Below are 17,819 nucleotides of genomic sequence, written 5' to 3' on the forward strand. Positions count from 1 at the left end.
TATCCCCGTCTCTGGTTCTTTTTACCGTTTCCCCTCTATCCCCGTCTCTGGGTCTTTATCCCGTTCCCCTTCTATCCCCGTATCCACCTCTGGGTCTTTATCCCGTTCCCCCTCTATCCCTGTCTCTGGGTCTTTATCCCGTTTCCCCTCTATCCCCGTCTCTGGGTCTTTATCCCGTTCCCCCTCTATCCCCCTCTCCCCCTCTGGGTCTTTATCCCGTTCCCCCCTCTATCCCCGTCTCTGGGTCTTTATCCCGTTCCCCCTCTATCCCCGTCTCTGGGTCTTTATCCCATTCCCCCTCTATCCCCGTCTCCCCCCTCTGGGTCTTTATCCCGTTCCCCCTCTATCCCCCTCTCCCCCTCTGGGTCTTTATCCCGTTCCCCCCTCTATCCCCGTCTCTGGGTCTTTATCCCGTTCCCCCTCTATCCCCGTCTCTGGGTCTTTATCCCGTTCCCCCTCTATCCCCGTCTCTGGGTCATTATCCCGTTCCCCCTCTATCCCCGTCTCTGGGGCTTTATCCCGTTCCCCCTCGATCCCCGTCTCCCCCTCTGGGTCTTTATCCCGTTCCCCCTCTATCCCCGTCTCTGGGTCTTTATCCCGTTCCCCCTCTATCCCCGTCTCTGGGTCTTTATCCCATTCCCCCTCTATCCCCCTCTCTGGGTCTTTATCCCATTCCCCCTCTAACCCGTCTCTGGGTCTCTATCCCGTTCCCCCTCTATCCCCGTCTCGCCCTCTGGGTCTTTATCCCGTTCCCCCTCTATCCCCGTCTCTGGGTCTTTATCCCATTCCCCCTCTAACCCGTCTCTGGGTCTTTATCCCGTTCCCCCTCTATCCCCATCTCCCCCTCTGGGTCTTTATCCCATTCCCCCTCTAACCCGTCTCTGGGTCTCTATCCCGTTCCCCCTCTATCCCCGTCTCGCCCTCTGGGTCTTTATCCCGTTCCCCCTCTATCCCCGTCTCTGGGTCTTCATCCCGTACCCCCTCTATCCCCGTCTCTGGGTCTTTATCCCATTCCCCCTCTATCCCCGTCTCTGGGTCTTTATCCCGTTCCCCCTCTATCCCTGTCTCTGTGTCTTTATCCCGTTCCCCCTCTATCTCCGTCTCTGGGTCTTTATCCCGTTTCCCCCTCTATCCCCATCTCCCCCTCTGGGTCTTTATCCCATTCCCCCTCTATCCCCATCTCTGGGTCTCTATCCCGTTCCCCCTCTATCCCCGTCTCGCCCTCTGGGTCTTTATCCCGTTCCCCCTCTATCCCCGTCTCTGGGTCTTTATCCCGTTCCCCCTCTATCCCCGTCTCTGGGTCTTTATCCCGTTCCCCCTCTATCCCCGTCTCTGGGTCTTTATCCCGTTCCCCCTCTGTCCCCGTCTCTGGGTCTTTATCCCGTTCCCCCTCTATACCCGTCTCTGGGTCTTTATCCCATTTACCCTCTATCCCCGTCTCTGGGTCTTTATCCCGTTCCCCCTCTATCCCCGTCTCTGGGTCTTTATCCCGTTCCCCCTCTATCCCCGTCTCTGGGTCTTTATCCCTTTCCCCCTCTATCCCTGTCTCTGGGTCTTTATCTCGTTCCCCCTCTATCCCCGTCTCTTGGTCTTTATCCCGTTCCCCCTCTATCTCCGTCTCTGGGTCTTTAACCCGTTCCCCCTCTATCCCCGTCTCTGGGTCTTTATCCCGTTTCCCCTCTATCCCCGTCTCTGGTTCTTTATACCGTTTCCCCTCTATCCCCATCTCTGGGTCTTTATCCCGTTTCCCCTCTATCCCCGTCTCTGGTTCTTTATACCGTTTCCCCTCTATCCCCGTCTCTGGGTCTTTATCCCGTTCCCCTTCTATCCCCGTATCCACCTCTGGGTCTTTATCCCGTTCCCCCTCTATCCCTGTCTCTGGGTCTTTATCCCGTTTCCCCTCTATCCCCGTCTCTGGGTCTTTATCCCGTTCCCCCTCTATCCCCCTCTCCCCCTCTGGGTCTTTATCCCGTTCCCCCCTCTAACCCCGTCTCTGGGTCTTTATCCCGTTCCCCCTCTATCCCCGTCTCTGGGTCTTTATCCCATTCCCCCTCTATCCCCGTCTCCCCCCTCTGGGTCTTTATCCCGTTCCCCCTCTATCCCCGTCTCTGGGTCTTTATCCCGTTCCCCCTCTATCCCCGTCTCTGGGTCTTTATCCAGTTCCCCCCTCTATCCCCGTCTCTGGGTCTTTATCCCGTTCCCCCCTCTATCCCCGTCTCTGGGTCTTTATCCCGTTCCCCCTCTATCCCCGTCTCTGGGTCTTTATCCCGTTCCCCCTCTATCCCCATCTCTGGGTCTTTATCCCATTCCCCCTCTATCCCCGTCTCCCCCTCTGGGTCTTTATCCCGTTCCCCCTCTATCCCCGTCTCTGGGTCTTTATCCCATTCCCCCTCTATCCCCGTCTCCCCCTCTGAGTCTTTATCCCGTTCCCCCTCTATCCCTGTCTCCCCCTCTGGGTCTTTATCCCGTTCCCCCCTATCCCCGTCTCCCCCCTCTGGGTCTTTATCCCGTTCCCCCTCTATCCCCGTCTCTGGGTCATTATCCCGTTCCCCCTCTATCCCAGTCTCTGGGTCTTAATCCCGTTCCCCCTCTATCCCCGTCTCCCCCTCTGTGTCTTTATCCCGTTCCCCCTCTATCCCCGTCTCTGGGTCTTTATCCCGTTCCCCCTCTATCCCCGTCTCCCCCTCTGGGTCTTTATCCCTTTCCCCCTCTATCCCCGTCTCTGGGTCTTTATCCCGTTCCCCCTCTATCCCCGTCTCTGGGTCTTTATCTCGTTCCCCCTCTATCCCCGTCTCTAGTTCTTTATCCCATTCCCCCTCTATCCCTGTCTCTGGGTCTTTATCCCGTTCCCCCTCTATCCCCGTCTCTGGGTCTTTATCCCATTCCCCCTCTATCCCCGTCTCCCCCTCTGGGTGTTTATCCCGTTCCCCCTCTATCCCCGTCTCTGGGTCTTTATCCCATTCCCCCTCTATCCCCGTCTCCCCCTCTGGGTGTTTATCCCGTTCCCCCTCTATCCCCGTCTCTGGGTCTTTATCCCGTTCCCCCTCTATCCCCATCTCACCCTCTGGGTTTTTATCCCATTCCCCCTCTATCCCTGTCTCTGGGTCTTTATTCCGTTCCCCCTCTATCCCCGTCTCTGGGTCTTTATCCCATTCCCCCTCTATCCCCGTCTCCCCATCTGAGTCTTTATCCCGTTCCCCCTCTATCCCTGTCTCTGGGTCTTTATCCCGTTCCCCCTCTATCCCCATCTCCCCCCTCTGGGTCTTTATCCCGTTCCCCCTCTATCCCCGGCTCTGGGTCTTTATCCCGTTCCCCCTCTATCCCCGTCTCTGGGTCTTTATCCCGTTCCCCCTCTATCCCTGTCTCTGGGTCTTTATCCCGTTCCCCCTCTATCCCCGTCTCTGGGTCTTTATCCCGTTCCCCCCTCTATCCCCGTCTCTGGGTCTTTAACCCGTTCCCACTCTATCCCCTTCTCTGGGTCTTTATCCCGTTCCCCCTCTATCCCCGTCTCCCCCTCTGGGTCTTTATCCCGTTCCCCCTCTATCCCCGTCTCTGGGTCTTGATCCCGTTCCCCCTCTATCCCCGTCTCTGGGTCTTTATCCCATTCCCCCTCTATCCCCGTCTCTGGGACTTTATCCCATTCCCCCTCTATCCCCGTCTCCTCCTCTGGGTCTTTATCCCGTTCCCCCTCTATCTCTGTTTCCCCCCTCTGGGTCTTTATCCCGTTCCCCCTCTATCCCTGTCTCTGGGTCTTTATCCCGTTTCCCCTCTATCCCCGTCTCTGGGTCTTTATCCCGTTCCCCCTCTATCCCCCTCTCCCCCTCTGGGTCTTTATCCCGTTCCCCCCTCTATCCCCGTCTCTGGGTCTTTATCCCGTTCCCCCTCTATCCCCGTCTCTGGGTCTTTATCCCATTCCCCCTCTATCCCCGTCTCCCCCCTCTGGGTCTTTATCCCGTTCCCCCTCTATCCCCGTCTCTGGGTCTTTATCCCGTTCCCCCTCTATCCCCGTCTCTGGGTCTTTATCCAGTTCCCCCCTCTATCCCCGTCTCTGGGTCTTTATCCCGTTCCCCCCTCTATCCCCGTCTCTGGGTCTTTATCCCGTTCCCCCTCTATCCCCGTCTCTGGGTCTTTATCCCGTTCCCCCTCTATCCTCATCTCTGGGTCTTTATCCCATTCCCCCTCTATCCCCGTCTCCCCCTCTGGGTCTTTATCCCGTTCCCCCTCTATCCCCGTCTCTGGGTCTTTATCCCATTCCCCCTCTATCCCCGTCTCCCCCTCTGAGTCTTTATCCCGTTCCCCCTCTATCCCTGTCTCCCCCTCTGGGTCTTTATCCCGTTCCCCCCTATCCCCGTCTCCCCCCTCTGGGTCTTTATCCCGTTCCCCCTCTATCCCCGTCTCTGGGTCATTATCCCGTTCCCCCTCTATCCCAGTCTCTGGGTCTTTATCCCGTTCCCCCTCTATCCCCGTCTCCCCCTCTGTGTCTTTATCCCGTTCCCCCTCTATCCCCGTCTCTGGGTCTTTATCCCGTTCCCCCTCTATCCCCGTCTCCCCCTCTGGGTCTTTATCCCTTTCCCCCTCTATCCCCGTCTCTGGGTCTTTATCCCGTTCCCCCTCTATCCCCGTCTCTGGGTCTTTATCCCGTTCCCCCTCTATCCCCGTCTCTAGTTCTTTATCCCATTCCCCCTCTATCCCTGTCTCTGGGTCTTTATCCCGTTCCCCCTCTATCCCCGTCTCTGGGTCTTTATCCCATTCCCCCTCTATCCCCGTCTCCCCCTCTGGGTGTTTATCCCGTTCCCCCTCTATCCCCGTCTCTGGGTCTTTATCCCTTTCCCCCTCTATCCCCGTCTCCCCCTCTGGGTGTTTATCCCGTTCCCCCTCTATCCCCGTCTCTGGGTCTTTATCCCGTTCCCCCTCTATCCCCATCTCACCCTCTGGGTTTTTATCCCATTCCCCCTCTATCCCTGTCTCTGGGTCTTTATTCCGTTCCCCCTCTATCCCCGTCTCTGGGTCTTTATCCCATTCCCCCTCTATCCCCGTCTCCCCATCTGAGTCTTTATCCCGTTCCCCCTCTATCCCTGTCTCTGGGTCTTTATCCCGTTCCCCCTCTATCCCCATCTCCCCCCTCTGGGTCTTTATCCCGTTCCCCCTCTATCCCCGGCTCTGGGTCTTTATCCCGTTCCCCCTCTATCCCCGTCTCTGGGTCTTTATCCCGTTCCCCCTCTATCCCCGTCTCTGGGTCTTTATCCCGTTCCCCCCTCTATCCCCGTCTCTGGGTCTTTAACCCGTTCCCACTCTATCCCCTTCTCTGGGTCTTTATCCCGTTCCCCCTCTATCCCCGTCTCCCCCTCTGGGTCTTTATCCCGTTCCCCCTCTATCCCCGTCTCTGGGTCTTGATCCCGTTCCCCCTCTATCCCCGTCTCTGGGTCTTTATCCCATTCCCCCTCTATCCCCGTCTCTGGGACTTTATCCCATTCCCCCTCTATCCCCGTCTCCTCCTCTGGGTCTTTATCCCGTTCCCCCTCTATCTCTGTTTCCCCCCTCTGGGTCTTTATCCCGTTCCCCCTCTATCCCAGTCTCTGGGTCTTTATCCCGTTCCCCCTCTATCCCCGTCTCCCCCTCTGTGTCTTTATCCCATTCCCCCTCTATCCCCGTCTCTGGGTCTCTATCCCGTTTCCCCCTCTATCCCCGTCTCGCCCTCTGGGTCTTTATCCCGTTCCCCCTCTATCCCCGTCTCTGGGTCTTTATCCCGTTTCCCCTCTATCCCCGTCTCTGGGTCTTTATCCCGTTCCCCCTCTATCCCCGTCTCTGGGTCTTTATCCCATTCCCCCTCTATCCCCGTCTCTGGGTCTTTATCCCGTTCCCCCTCTATCCCCGTCTCCCCCTCTGGGTCTTTATCACATTCCCCCTCTATCCCCGTCTCCCCCCTCTGGGTCTTTATCCCATTCCCCCTCTATCCCCGTCTCTGGGACTTTATCCCGTTCCCCCTCTATCCCCGTCTCTGGGTCTTTATCCCGTTCCCCCTCTATCCCCGTCTCCCCCTCTGGGTCTTTATCCCGTTCCCCCTCTATCCCCGTCTCTGGGTCTTTATCCCGTTCCCCCTCTATCCCCGTCTCTGGGTCTTTATCCCGTTCCCCCTCTATCCCCGTCTCTGGGTCTTTATCCCGTTTCCCCTCTATCCCCGTCTCTGGGTCTTTATCCCGTTCCCCCTCTATCCCTGTCTCCCCGTCTGGGTCTATATCCCGTTCCCCCCTATCCCCGTCTCCCCCCTCTGGGTCTTTATCCCGTTCCCCCTCTATCCCCGTCTCTGGGTCATTATCCCGTTCCCCCTCTATCCCAGTCTCTGGGTCTATATCCCGTTCCCCCTCTATCCCCGTCTCCCCCTCTGTGTCTTTATCCCGTTCCCCCTCTATCCCCGTCTCTCGGTCTTTATCCCGTTCCCCCTCTATCCCCGTCTCCCCCTCTGGGTCTTTATCCCTTTCCCCCTCTATCCCCGTCTCTGGGTCTTTATCCCGTTCCCCCTCTATCCCCGTCTCTGGGTCTTTATCCCGTTCCCCCTCTCTCCCCGTCTCTGGGTCTTTATCCCATTCCCCCTCTATCCCTGTCTCTGGGTCTTTATCCCGTTCCCCCTCTATCCCCGTCTCTGGGTCTTTATCCCGTTCCCCCTCTATCCCCATCTCCCCCTCTGGGTTTTTATCCCATTCCCCCTCTATCCCTGTCTCTGGGTCTTTATCCCGTTCCCCCTCTATCCCTGTCTCTGGGTCTTTATCCCGTTCCCCCTCTATCCCCATCTCCCCCCTCTGGGTCTTTATCCCGTTCCCCCTCTATCCCCGGCTCTGGGTCTTTATCCTGTTCCCCCTCTATCCCAGTCTCCCCCTCTGGGTCTTTATCCCGTTCCCCCTCTATCCCCGTCTCCCCCTCTGGGTCTTTATCCCGTTTCCCCCTCTATCCCCGTCTCCCCCTCTGGGTCTTTATCCCGTTCCCCCTCTATCCCCGTCTCTGGGTCTTTATCCCGTTCCCCCTCTATCCCCGTCTCTGGGTCTTTATCCCGTTCCCCCTCTATCCCCGTCTCTGGGTCTTTATCCCGTTCCCCCTCTATCCCCGTCTCTGGGTCTTTATCCCGTTCCCCCCTCTATCCCCGTCTCTGGGTCTTTATCCCGTTCCCACTCTATCCCCGTCTCTGGGTCTTTATCCCGTTCCCCCTCTCTCCCCGTCTCCCCCTCTGGGTCTTTATCCCGTTCCCCCTCTATCCCCGTCTCTGGGTCTTGATCCCGTTCCCCCTCTATCCCCGTCTCTGGGTCTTTATCCCATTCCCCCTCTATCCCCGTCTCCCCCTCTGGGTCTTTATCCCGTTCCCCCTCTATCCCAGTCTCTGGGTCTTTATCCCGTTCCCCCTCTATCCCCGTCTTCCCCTCTGTGTCTTTATCCCGTTCCCCCTCTATCCCCGTCTCTGGGTCTTTATCCCATTCCCCCTCTATCCCCGTCTCTGAGTCTTTATCCCATTTCCCCTCTATCCCCGTCTCTGGGTCTTTATCCCGTTCCCCCTCTATCCCCGTCTCTGGGTCTTTATCCCATTCCCCCTCTATCCCCGTCTCCCCATCTGAGTCTTTATCCCATTTCCCCTCTATCCCCGTCTCTGGGTCTTTATCCCGTTCCCCCTCTATCCCCGTCTCTGGGTCTTTATCCCATTCCCCCTCTATCCCCGTCTCCCCATCTGAGTCTTTATCCCGTTCCCCCTCTATCCCTGTCTCTGGGTCTTTATCCCGTTCCCCCTCTATCCCCATCTCCCCCCTCTGGGTCTTTATCCCGTTCCCCCTCTATCCCCGGCTCTGGGTCTTTATCCTGTTTCCCCTCTATCCCAGTCTCCCCCTCTGGGTCTTTATCCCGTTCCCCCTCTATCCCCGTCACCCCCTCTGGGTCTTTATCCCGTTTCCCCCTCTATCCCCGTCTCCCCTCTGGGTCTTTATCCCGTTCCCCCTCTATCCCTGTCTCTGGGTCTTTATCCCGTTCCCCCTCTATCCCCGTCTCTGGGTCTTTATCCCGTTCCCCCTCTATCCCCGTCTCTGGGTCTTTATCCCGTTCCCCCTCTATCCCCGTCTCTGGGTCTTTATCCCGTTCCCCCTTTATCCCCGTCTCTGGGTCTTTATCCCGTTCCCCCCTCTATCCCCGTCTCTGGGTCTTTATCCCGTTCGCCCTCTATCCCCGTCTCTGGGTCTTTATCCCGTTCCCCCTCTATCCCCGTCTCCCCCTCTCGGTCTTTCTCCCGTTCCCCCTCTATTCCCGTCTCTGGGTCTTGATCCCGTTCCCCCTCTATCCCCGTCTCTTGTTCTTTATCCCATTCCCCCTCTATCCCCGTCTCCCCCTCTGGGTCTTTATCCCGTTCCCCCTCTATCTCTGTTTCCCCCCTCTGGGTCTTTATCCCGTTCCCCCTCTATCCCCGTCTCTGGGTCTTTATCCCGTTCCCCCTCTATCCCCGTCTCTGGGTCTTTATCCCATTCCCCCTCTATCTCCGTCTCCCCCTTTGGGTCTTTATCCCGTTCCCCCTCTATCCCCGTCTCCCCCTCTGGGTCTTTATCCCGTTTCCCCCTCTATCCCCTTCTCTGGGTCTTTATCCCATTCCCTCTCTATCTCCGTCTCCCCCTCTGGGTCTTTATCCCATTTCCCCTCTATCCCCGTCTCTGGGTCTTTATCCCATTCCCCCCTCTATCCCCGTCCCTGGGTCTTTATTCCGTTCCCCCTCTATCCCCGTCTCTGGGTCGTTATCCCATTCCCCCTCTATCCCCGTCTCTAGGTCTTTATCCCGTTCCCCCTCTATCCCCGTCTCCCCCTCTGGGTCTTTTTCCCGTTCCCCCTCTATCCCCGTCTCCCCCTCTGGGTCTTTATCCTGTTCCCCCTCTATCCCCGTCTCTGGGTCTTTATCCCATTCCCCCTCTATCCCCGTCTCCCCCTCTGGGTCTTAATCCCATTCCCCCTCTATCCCCGTCTCTGGGTCTTTATCCCGTTCCCCCCCTATCCCCTTCTCCCTCTCTGGGTCTTTATCCCGTTCCCCCTCTATCCCCGTCTCTGGGTCTTTATCCCGTTCCCCCTCTATCCCCGTCTCCCCCTCTGGGTCTTTATCCCGTTCCCCCTCTATCCCCGTCTCTGGGTCTTTATCCCGTTCCCCCTCTATCCCCGTATCCCCCTCTGGGTCTTTATCCCGTTCCCCCTCTATCTCCGTCTCCCCCTCTGGGTCCTTATCCCGTTCCCCCTCTATCCCCGTCTCCCCCTCTGGGTCTTTATCCCGTTCCCCCTCTATCCCCGTATCCCCCTCTGGGTCTTTATCCCATTCCCCCTCTATCCCCGTCTCCCCTTCTGGGTCTTTATCCCGTTCCCCCTCTATCCCTGTTTCCCCCCTCTGGGTCTTTATCCCGTTCCCCCTCTATCCCCGTCTCTGGGTCTTTATCCCGTTCCCCCTCTATCCCCGTCTCTGGGTCTTTATCCCATTCCCCCTCTATCCCCGTCTCTGGGTCTTTATCCCGTTCCCCCTCTATCCCCGTCTCCCCCTCTGGGTCTTTATCCCGTTCGCCCTCTATCCCCGTCTTGGGGTCTTTATCCCATTCCCCCTCTATCCTCGTCTCTGGGTCTTTATCCCATTCCCCCTCTATCCCCGTCTCTGGGTCTTTATCCCATTCCCGCTCTATCCCCGTCTCCCCCTCTGGGTCTTTATCCTGTTTCCCCTCTATCCCGGTCTCCCCCTCTGGGTCCTTATCCCGTTCCCCCTCTATCCCCGTCTCTGGGTCTTTATCCCGTTCCCCCTCTTTCCCCGTCTCTGGGTCTTTATCCCGTTCCCCCTCTATCCCCGTCTCCCCCTCTCGGTCTTTCTCCCGTTCCCCCTCTATTCCCGTCTCTGGGTCTTGATCCCGTTCCCCCTCTATCCCCGTCTCTGGGTCTTTATCCCATTCCCCCTCTATCCCCGTCTCCCCCTCTGGGTCTTTATCCCGTTCCCCCTCTATCTCTGTTTCCCCCCTCTGGGTCTTTATCCCGTTCCCCCTCTATCCCCGTCTCTGGGTCTTTATCCCGTTCCCCCTCTATCCCCGTCTCTGGGTCTTTATCCCATTCCCCCTCTATCTCCGTCTCCCCCTTTGGGTCTTTATCCCGTTCCCCCTCTATCCCCGTCTCCCCCTCTGGGTCTTTATCCCGTTTCCCCCTCTATCCCCTTCTCTGGGTCTTTATCCCATTCCCTCTCTATCTCCGTCTCCCCCTCTGGGTCTTTATCCCATTCCCCCTCGATCTCCGTCTCCCCCTCTGGGTCTTTATCCCATTTCCCCTCTATCCCCGTCTCTGGGTCTTTATCCCATTCCCCCCTCTATCCCCGTCCCTGGGTCTTTATTCCGTTCCCCCTCTATCCCCGTCTCTGGGTCTTTATCCCATTCCCCCTGTATCCCCGTCTCTAGGTCTTTATCCCGTTCCCCCTCTATCCCCGTCTCCCCCTCTGGGTCTTTTTCCCGTTCCCCCTCTATCCCCGTCTCCCCCTCTGGGTCTTTATCCTGTTCCCCCTCTATCCCCGTCTCTGGGTCTTTATCCCATTCCCCCTCTATCCCCGTCTCCCCCTCTGGGTCTTAATCCCATTCCCCCTCTATCCCCGTCTCTGGGTCTTTATCCCGTTCCCCCCCTATCCCCTTCTCCCTCTCTGGGTCTTTATCCCGTTCCCCCTCTATCCCCGTCTCTGGGTCTTTATCCCGTTCCCCCTCTATCCCCGTCTCCCCCTCTGGGTCTTTATCCCGTTCCCCCTCTATCCCCGTCTCTGGGTCTTTATCCCGTTCCCCCTCTATCCCCGTATCCCCCTCTGGGTCTTTATCCCGTTCCCCCTCTATCTCCGTCTCCCCCTCTGGGTCCTTATCCCGTTCCCCCTCTATCCCCGTCTCCCCCTCTGGGTCTTTATCCCGTTCCCCCTCTATCCCCGTATCCCCCTCTGGGTCTTTATCCCATTCCCCCTCTATCCCCGTCTCCCCTTCTGGGTCTTTATCCCGTTCCCCCTCTATCCCTGTTTCCCCCCTCTGGGTCTTTATCCCGTTCCCCCTCTATCCCCGTCTCTGGGTCTTTATCCCGTTCCCCCTCTATCCCCGTCTCTGGGTCTTTATCCCATTCCCCCTCTATCCCCGTCTCTGGGTCTTTATCCCGTTCCCCCTCTATCCCCGTCTCCCCCTCTGGGTCTTTATCCCGTTCGCCCTCTATCCCCGTCTCTGGGTCTTTATCCCATTCCCCCTCTATCCTCGTCTCTGGTTCTTTATCCCATTCCCCCTCTATCCCCGTCTCTGGGTCTTTATCCCATTCCCGCTCTATCCCCGTCTCCCCCTCTGGGTCTTTATCCTGTTTCCCCTCTATCCCGGTCTCCCCCTCTGGGTCCTTATCCCGTTCCCCCTCTATCCCCGTCTCTGGGTCTTTATCCCGTTCCCCCTCTTTCCCCGTCTCTGGGTCTTTATCCCGTTCCCCCTCTATCCCCGTCTCCCCCTCTGGGTCTTTATCCCGTTCCCCCTCTCTCCCCGTCTCTGGGTCTTTATCCCGTTCCCCCTCTATCTCCATCTCCCCCTCTGGGTCTTTATCCCGTTCCCCCTCTCTCCCCGTCTCTGGGTCTTTATCCCGTTCCCCCTCTATCCCCGTCTCTGGGTCTTTATCCCATTACCCCTCTATCCCCGTCTCTGGGTCTTTATCCCGTTCCCCCTCTATCCCCGTCTCCCCGTCTCTGGGTCTTTATCCCGTTCCCCCTCTCTCCCCGTCTCCCCCTCTGGGTCTTTATCCCATTCCCCCTCTATCCCCGTCTCTGGGTCTTTATCCCGTTCCCCCTCTATCCCCGTCTCTGGGTCTTTATCCCGTTCCCTCTCTATCCCCGTCTCTGGGTCTTTATCCCGTTCCCCCTCTATCCCCGTCTCTGGGTCTTTATCCAGTTCCCCCCCCTATCCCCGTCTCTGGGTCCTTATCCCGTTCCCCCTCTATCCCCGTCTCTGGGTCTTTATCCCGTTCCCCCTCTATCCCCATCTCTGGGTCTTTATCCCATTCCCCCTCTATCCCCGTCTCCCCCTCTGGGTCTTTATCCCGTTCCCCCTCTATCCCCGTCTCTGGGTCTTTATCCCATTCCCCCTCAATCCCCGTCTCTGGGTCTTTATCCCGTTCCCCCTCTATCCCCGTCTCTGGGTCATTATCCCGTTCCCCCTCTATCCCAGTCTCTGGGTCTTTATCCCGTTCCCCCTCTATCCCCGTCTCCCCCTCTGTGTCTTTATCCCGTTCCCCCTCTATCCCCGTCTCTGGGTCTTTATCCCGTTCCCCCTCTATCCCCGTCTCCCCCTCTGGGTCTTTATCCCTTTCCCCCTCTATCCCCGTCTTTGGGTCTTTATCCCGTTCCCCCTCTATCCCCGTCTCTGGGTCTTTATCCCGTTCCCCCTCTATCCCCGTCTCTGGGTCTTTATCCCGTTCCCCCTCTATCCCCGTCTCCCCCTCTGGGTCTTTATCCCTTTCCCCCTCTATCCCTGTCTCTGGGTCTTTATCCCGTTCCCCCTCTATTCCCGTCTCCCCCTCTGGGTCTTTATCCCGTTCCCCCTCTATCCCTGTCTCTGGGTCTTTATCCCGTTCCCCCTCTATCCCCGTCTCTGGGTCTTTATCCCGTTCCCCCTCTATCCCTGTCTCTGGGTCTTTATCCCGTTCCCCCTGTATCCCTGTCTCTGGGTCTTTATCCCATTCCCCCTCTATCCCCGTCTCTGGGTCTTTATCCCGTTCCCCCTCTATCCCCGTCTCTGGGTCTTTATTCCGTTCCCCCTGTATCTCTGTCTCTGGGTCTTTATTCCGTTCCCCCTCTATCTCCGTCTCTGGGTCTTTATCCCATTCCCCCTCTATCCCAGTCTCCCCCTCTAGGTCTTTATCCCATTCCCCCTCTATCCCCGTCTCCCCCTCTGGGTCTTTATCCCGTTCCCCCTCTATCCCCGACTCCCCCTCTGTTTGTCCATCCCATCCTGGAGGGGCGGACATTGTTGTTCACACATGGCGGACTCAGACCGCAGGCTTATAGTAGGCCTCAGGCCTTTAAAAGGCCTCAGGCTGAACTTGGTTTGGAGCTTAGAAAGATTGAGCTCCGCCCTCCCACCGCGTATCCACGGATACGATCCTTAACGGGGAGGGGGGAACAACCCTTTGATTAAACATGGTGACTCTCTGCCAAAGCCCACCCACCCCGGCACCACCCCTTCTCCCAAAATCTCATCTTCCCCCACCCCACGGCCCTCCCCATTGGCTGACGGGAAAACCGTCAACATTTGGCAGAATGCTGGCCGCTCAGCCGAATGAGGGAGTGCTGGCCCTTGGGAGGGGCTGGGGGAGGGTGGGGTGTCCGACCCCACTCCCCAGCCCTGACACCCCCATGCCCTTCCCCCACTCCTTGACTCGGCCACACGGTGTGTTCAGGGTGGGGCTGAATGTCTTCCTATTCTTCTGTGACAGGCTGGAGAAGACGGAGGGGCTGAATGGCCTCCTGTTCTTGTGAAACAGGCTGGGGGTGGGGTGAGGGAAGCAGTGGATGAACACGATGACTGGTTTCGCAAATGTTCAATCCTTTGGCCTCGTCAATTGCAATTGGCAGATTTAATTCTCTCCAGAAATTATTCATCTCCGTTAATCTTTTCAATCTTAAACATCTGCCAAGTGCAGATGCAGTGCACTCATTCCAACTGTTAATCCCACTGTCCCCCCACTCTCTCTCCCCATAGCCCTGTATCCATCCCCAAACTAATCCCACTGTCCCCCACTCTCTCTCCCCATAGCCCTGTATCCACCCCCAAACTAATCCCACTGCCCCGCTCTCTCTCCCCATAGCCCTGTATCGATCCCCAAACTAATCCCACTGTCCCCCCGCTCTCTCCTCATAGCCCTGTATCGATCCCCAAACTAATCCCACTGTCCCCCCACTCTCTCTCCCCATAGCCCTGTATCAATCCCCAAACTAATCCCACTGCCCCCCGCTCTCTCCCCATAGCCCTGAATCGATCCCCAAACTAATCCCACTGTCCCCCCACTCTCTCTCCCCATAGCCCTGTATCCATCCCCAAACTAATCCCACTGTCCCCCAGCTCTCTCTCCCCATAGCCCTGTATCGATCCCCAAACTAATCCCACTGCCCCACTCTCTCTCCCCATAGCCCTGTATCCATCCCCAAACTAATCCCACTGCCCCACTCTCTCTCCCCATAGCCCTGTATCCATCCCCAAACTAATCCCACTGCCCCACTCTCTCTCCCCATAGCCCTGTATCCATCCCCAAACTAATCCCACTGTCCCCCCACTCTCTCTCCTCATAGCCCTGTATCGATCCCCAAACTAATCCCACTGTCCCCCCACTCTCTCTCCCCATAGCCCTGTATCAATCCCCAAACTAATCCCACTGCCCCCCGCTCTCTCCCCATAGCCCTGAATCGATCCCCAAACTAATCCCACTGTCCCCCCGCTCTCTCTCCCCATAGCCCTGTATCGATCCCCAAACTAATCCCACTGCCCCACTCTCTCTCCCCATAGCCCTGTATCCATCCCCAAACTAATCCCACTGCCCCACTCTCTCTCCCCATAGCCCTGTATCCATCCCCAAACTAATCCCACTGCCCCACTCTCTCTCTCCCCATAGCCCTGTATCCATCCCCAAACTAATCCCACTGTCCCCCGCTCTCTCTCCCCATAGCCCTGTATCCATCCCCAAACTAATCCCACTGCCCCCACTCTCTCTCCCCATAGCCCTGTATCGATCCCCAAACTAATCCCACTGCCCCGACTCTCTCTCCCCATCACCCTGTATCCATCCCCAAACTAATCCCACTGTCCCCCCGCTCTCTCCCCATAGCCCTGTATCCATCCCCAAACTAATCCCACTGCCCCCACTCTCTCTCCCCATCACCCTGTATCCATCCCCAAACTAATCCCACTGCCCCGCTCTCTCTCCCCATCACCCTGTATCAATCCCCAAACTAATCCCACTGTCCCCCCGCTCTCTCCCCATAGCCCTGTATCGATCCCCAGACTAATCCCACTGTCCCCCCCCACTCTCTCTCCCCATAGCCCTGTATCCATCCCCAAACTAATCCCACTGCGCCCACTCTCTCTCCCCATCACCCTGTATCCATCCCCAAACTAATCCCACTGCGCCCACTCTCTCTCCCCATCACCCTGTATCAATCCCCAAACTAATCCCACTGTCCCCCCGCTCTCTCCCCATAGCCCCGTATCAATCCCCAAACTAATCCCACTGTCCCACTCTCTCTCCCCATAGCCCTGTATCCATCCCCAAACCAATCCCACTGCCCCGCTCTCTCTCCCCATAGCCCTGTATCCATCCCCAAACCAATCCCACTGCCCCGCTCTCTCTCCCCATAGCCCTGTATCCATCCCCAAACTAATCCCACTGCCCCGCTCTCTCTCCCCATAGCCCTGTATCCATCCCCAAACTAATCCCACTGCCCCTGCTCTCTCCCCATCGCCCTGTATCCATCCCCAAACTAATCCCACTGCCCCGCTCTCTCTCCCCATAGCCCTGTATCCATCCCCAAACTAATCCCACTGCCCCCCCACTCTCTCTCGCCATAGCCCTGTATCGATCCCCAAACTAATCCCACTGCCCCACTCTCTCTCCCCATAACCCTGTATCGATCCCCAAACTAATCCCACTGCCCCGCTCTCTCTCCCCATAGCCCTGTATCCATCCCCAAACTAATCCCACTGCCCCACTCTCTCTCCCCATAGCCCTGAATCGATCCCCAAACTAATCCCACTGCCCCACTCTCTCTCCCCATAGCCCTGTATCCATCCCCAAACTAATCCCACTTCCCCACTCTCTCTCCCCATAGTCCTGTATCAATCCCCAAACTAATCCCACTGTCCCCCACTCTCTCCCCATAGCCCTGTATCAATCCCCAAACTAATCCCACTGCCTCACTCTCTCTCCCCGTAGCCCTGTATCCATCCCCAAACTAATCCCACTGCCCCCCGCTCTCTCCCCGTAGCCCTGTATCCACCCCCAAACTAATCCCACTGTCCCCCGCTCTCTCTCCCCATAGCCCTGTATCGACCCCCAAACTAATCCCACTGCCCCACTCTCTCTCCCCATAGCCCTGTATCCATCCCCAAACTAATCCCACTGCCCCCCGCTCTCTCTCCCCATAGCCCTGTATCAATCCCCAAACTAATCCCACTGCCCCGCTCTCTCCGCATAGCCCTGTATCCTTCCCCAAACTAATCCCACTGCCCCCCGCTCTCTCTCCCCATAGCTCTGTATCCACCCCCAAACTAATCCCACTGCCCCGCTCTCTCCCCATAGCCCTGTATCCATCCCCAAACTAATCCCACTGCCCCACTCTCTCTCCCCATAGCCCGGTATCCATCCCCAAACTAATCCCACTGCCCCCCGCTCTCTCTCCCCATAGCCATGTATCGATCCCCAAACTAATCCCACTGCCTCGTTCTCTCTCCCCATAGCCCTGTATCCATCCCGAAACTAATCCCACTGCCCCCACTCTCTCTCCCCATAGCCCTGTATCGATCCCCAAACTAATCCCACTGCCCCGACTCTCTCTCCCCATCACCCTGTATCCATCCCCAAACTAATCCCACTGTCCCCCCGCTCTCTCCCCATCACCCTGTATCCATCCCCAAACTAATCCCACTGCCCCGCTCTCTCTCCCCATCACCCTGTATCAATCCCCAGACTAATCCCACTGTCCCCCCCCACTCTCTCTCCCCATAGCCCTGTATCCATCCCCAAACTAATCCCACTGCGCCCACTCTCTCTCCCCATCACCCTGTATCCATCCCCAAACTAATCCCACTGCCCCGCTCTCTCTCCCCATCACCCTGTATCAATCCCCAAACTAATCCCACTGTCCCCCCGCTCTCTCCCCATAGCCCTGTATCCATCCCCAGACTAATCCCACTGTCCCCCCCCCACTCTCTCTCCCCATAGCCCTGTATCCATCCCCAAACTAATCCCACTGCCCCTGCTCTCTCCCCATCGCCCTGTATCCATCCCCAAACTAATCCCACTGCCCCACTCTCTCTCCCCATAGCCCTGTATCCATCCCCAAACTAATCCCACTTCCCCACTCTCTCTCCCCATAGTCCTGTATCAATCCCCAAACTAATCCCACTGCCCCACTCTCTCTCCCCATAGCCCTGTATCGATCCCCAAACTAATCCCACTGCCCCGCTCTCTCTCCCCATAGCCCTGTATCCATCCCCAAACTAATCCCACTGCCCCACTCTCTCTCCCCATAGCCCTGTATCGATCCCCAAACTAATCCCACTGCCCCACTCTCTCTCCCCATAGCCCTGTATCCATCCCCAAACTAATCCCACTGCCCCACTCTCTCTCCCCATAGTCCTGTATCAATCCCCAAACTAATCCCACTGTCCCCCACTCTCTCCCCATAGCCCTGTATCAATCCCCAAACTAATCCCACTGCCTCACTCTCTCTCCCCGTAGCCCTGTATCCATCCCCAAACTAATCCCACTGCCCCCCGCTCTCTCCCCGTAGCCCTGTATCCACCCCCAAACTAATCCCACTGTCCCCCGCTCTCTCTCCCCATAGCCCTGTATCGACCCCCAAACTAATCCCACTGCCCCACTCTCTCTCCCCATAGCCCTGTATCCATCCCCAAACTAATCCCACTGCCCCCCGCTCTCTCTCCCCATAGCCCTGTATCAATCCCCAAACTAATCCCACTGCCCCGCTCTCTCCCCATAGCCCTGTATCCATCCCCAAACTAATCCCACTGCCCCCCGCTCTCTCTCCCCATAGCCCTGTATCAATCCCCAAACTA

The sequence above is a fragment of the Chiloscyllium punctatum genome, chromosome 34 (genome assembly GCF_047496795.1).
Source record: "Chiloscyllium punctatum isolate Juve2018m chromosome 34, sChiPun1.3, whole genome shotgun sequence".
Taxonomy (NCBI): domain Eukaryota; kingdom Metazoa; phylum Chordata; class Chondrichthyes; order Orectolobiformes; family Hemiscylliidae; genus Chiloscyllium; species Chiloscyllium punctatum.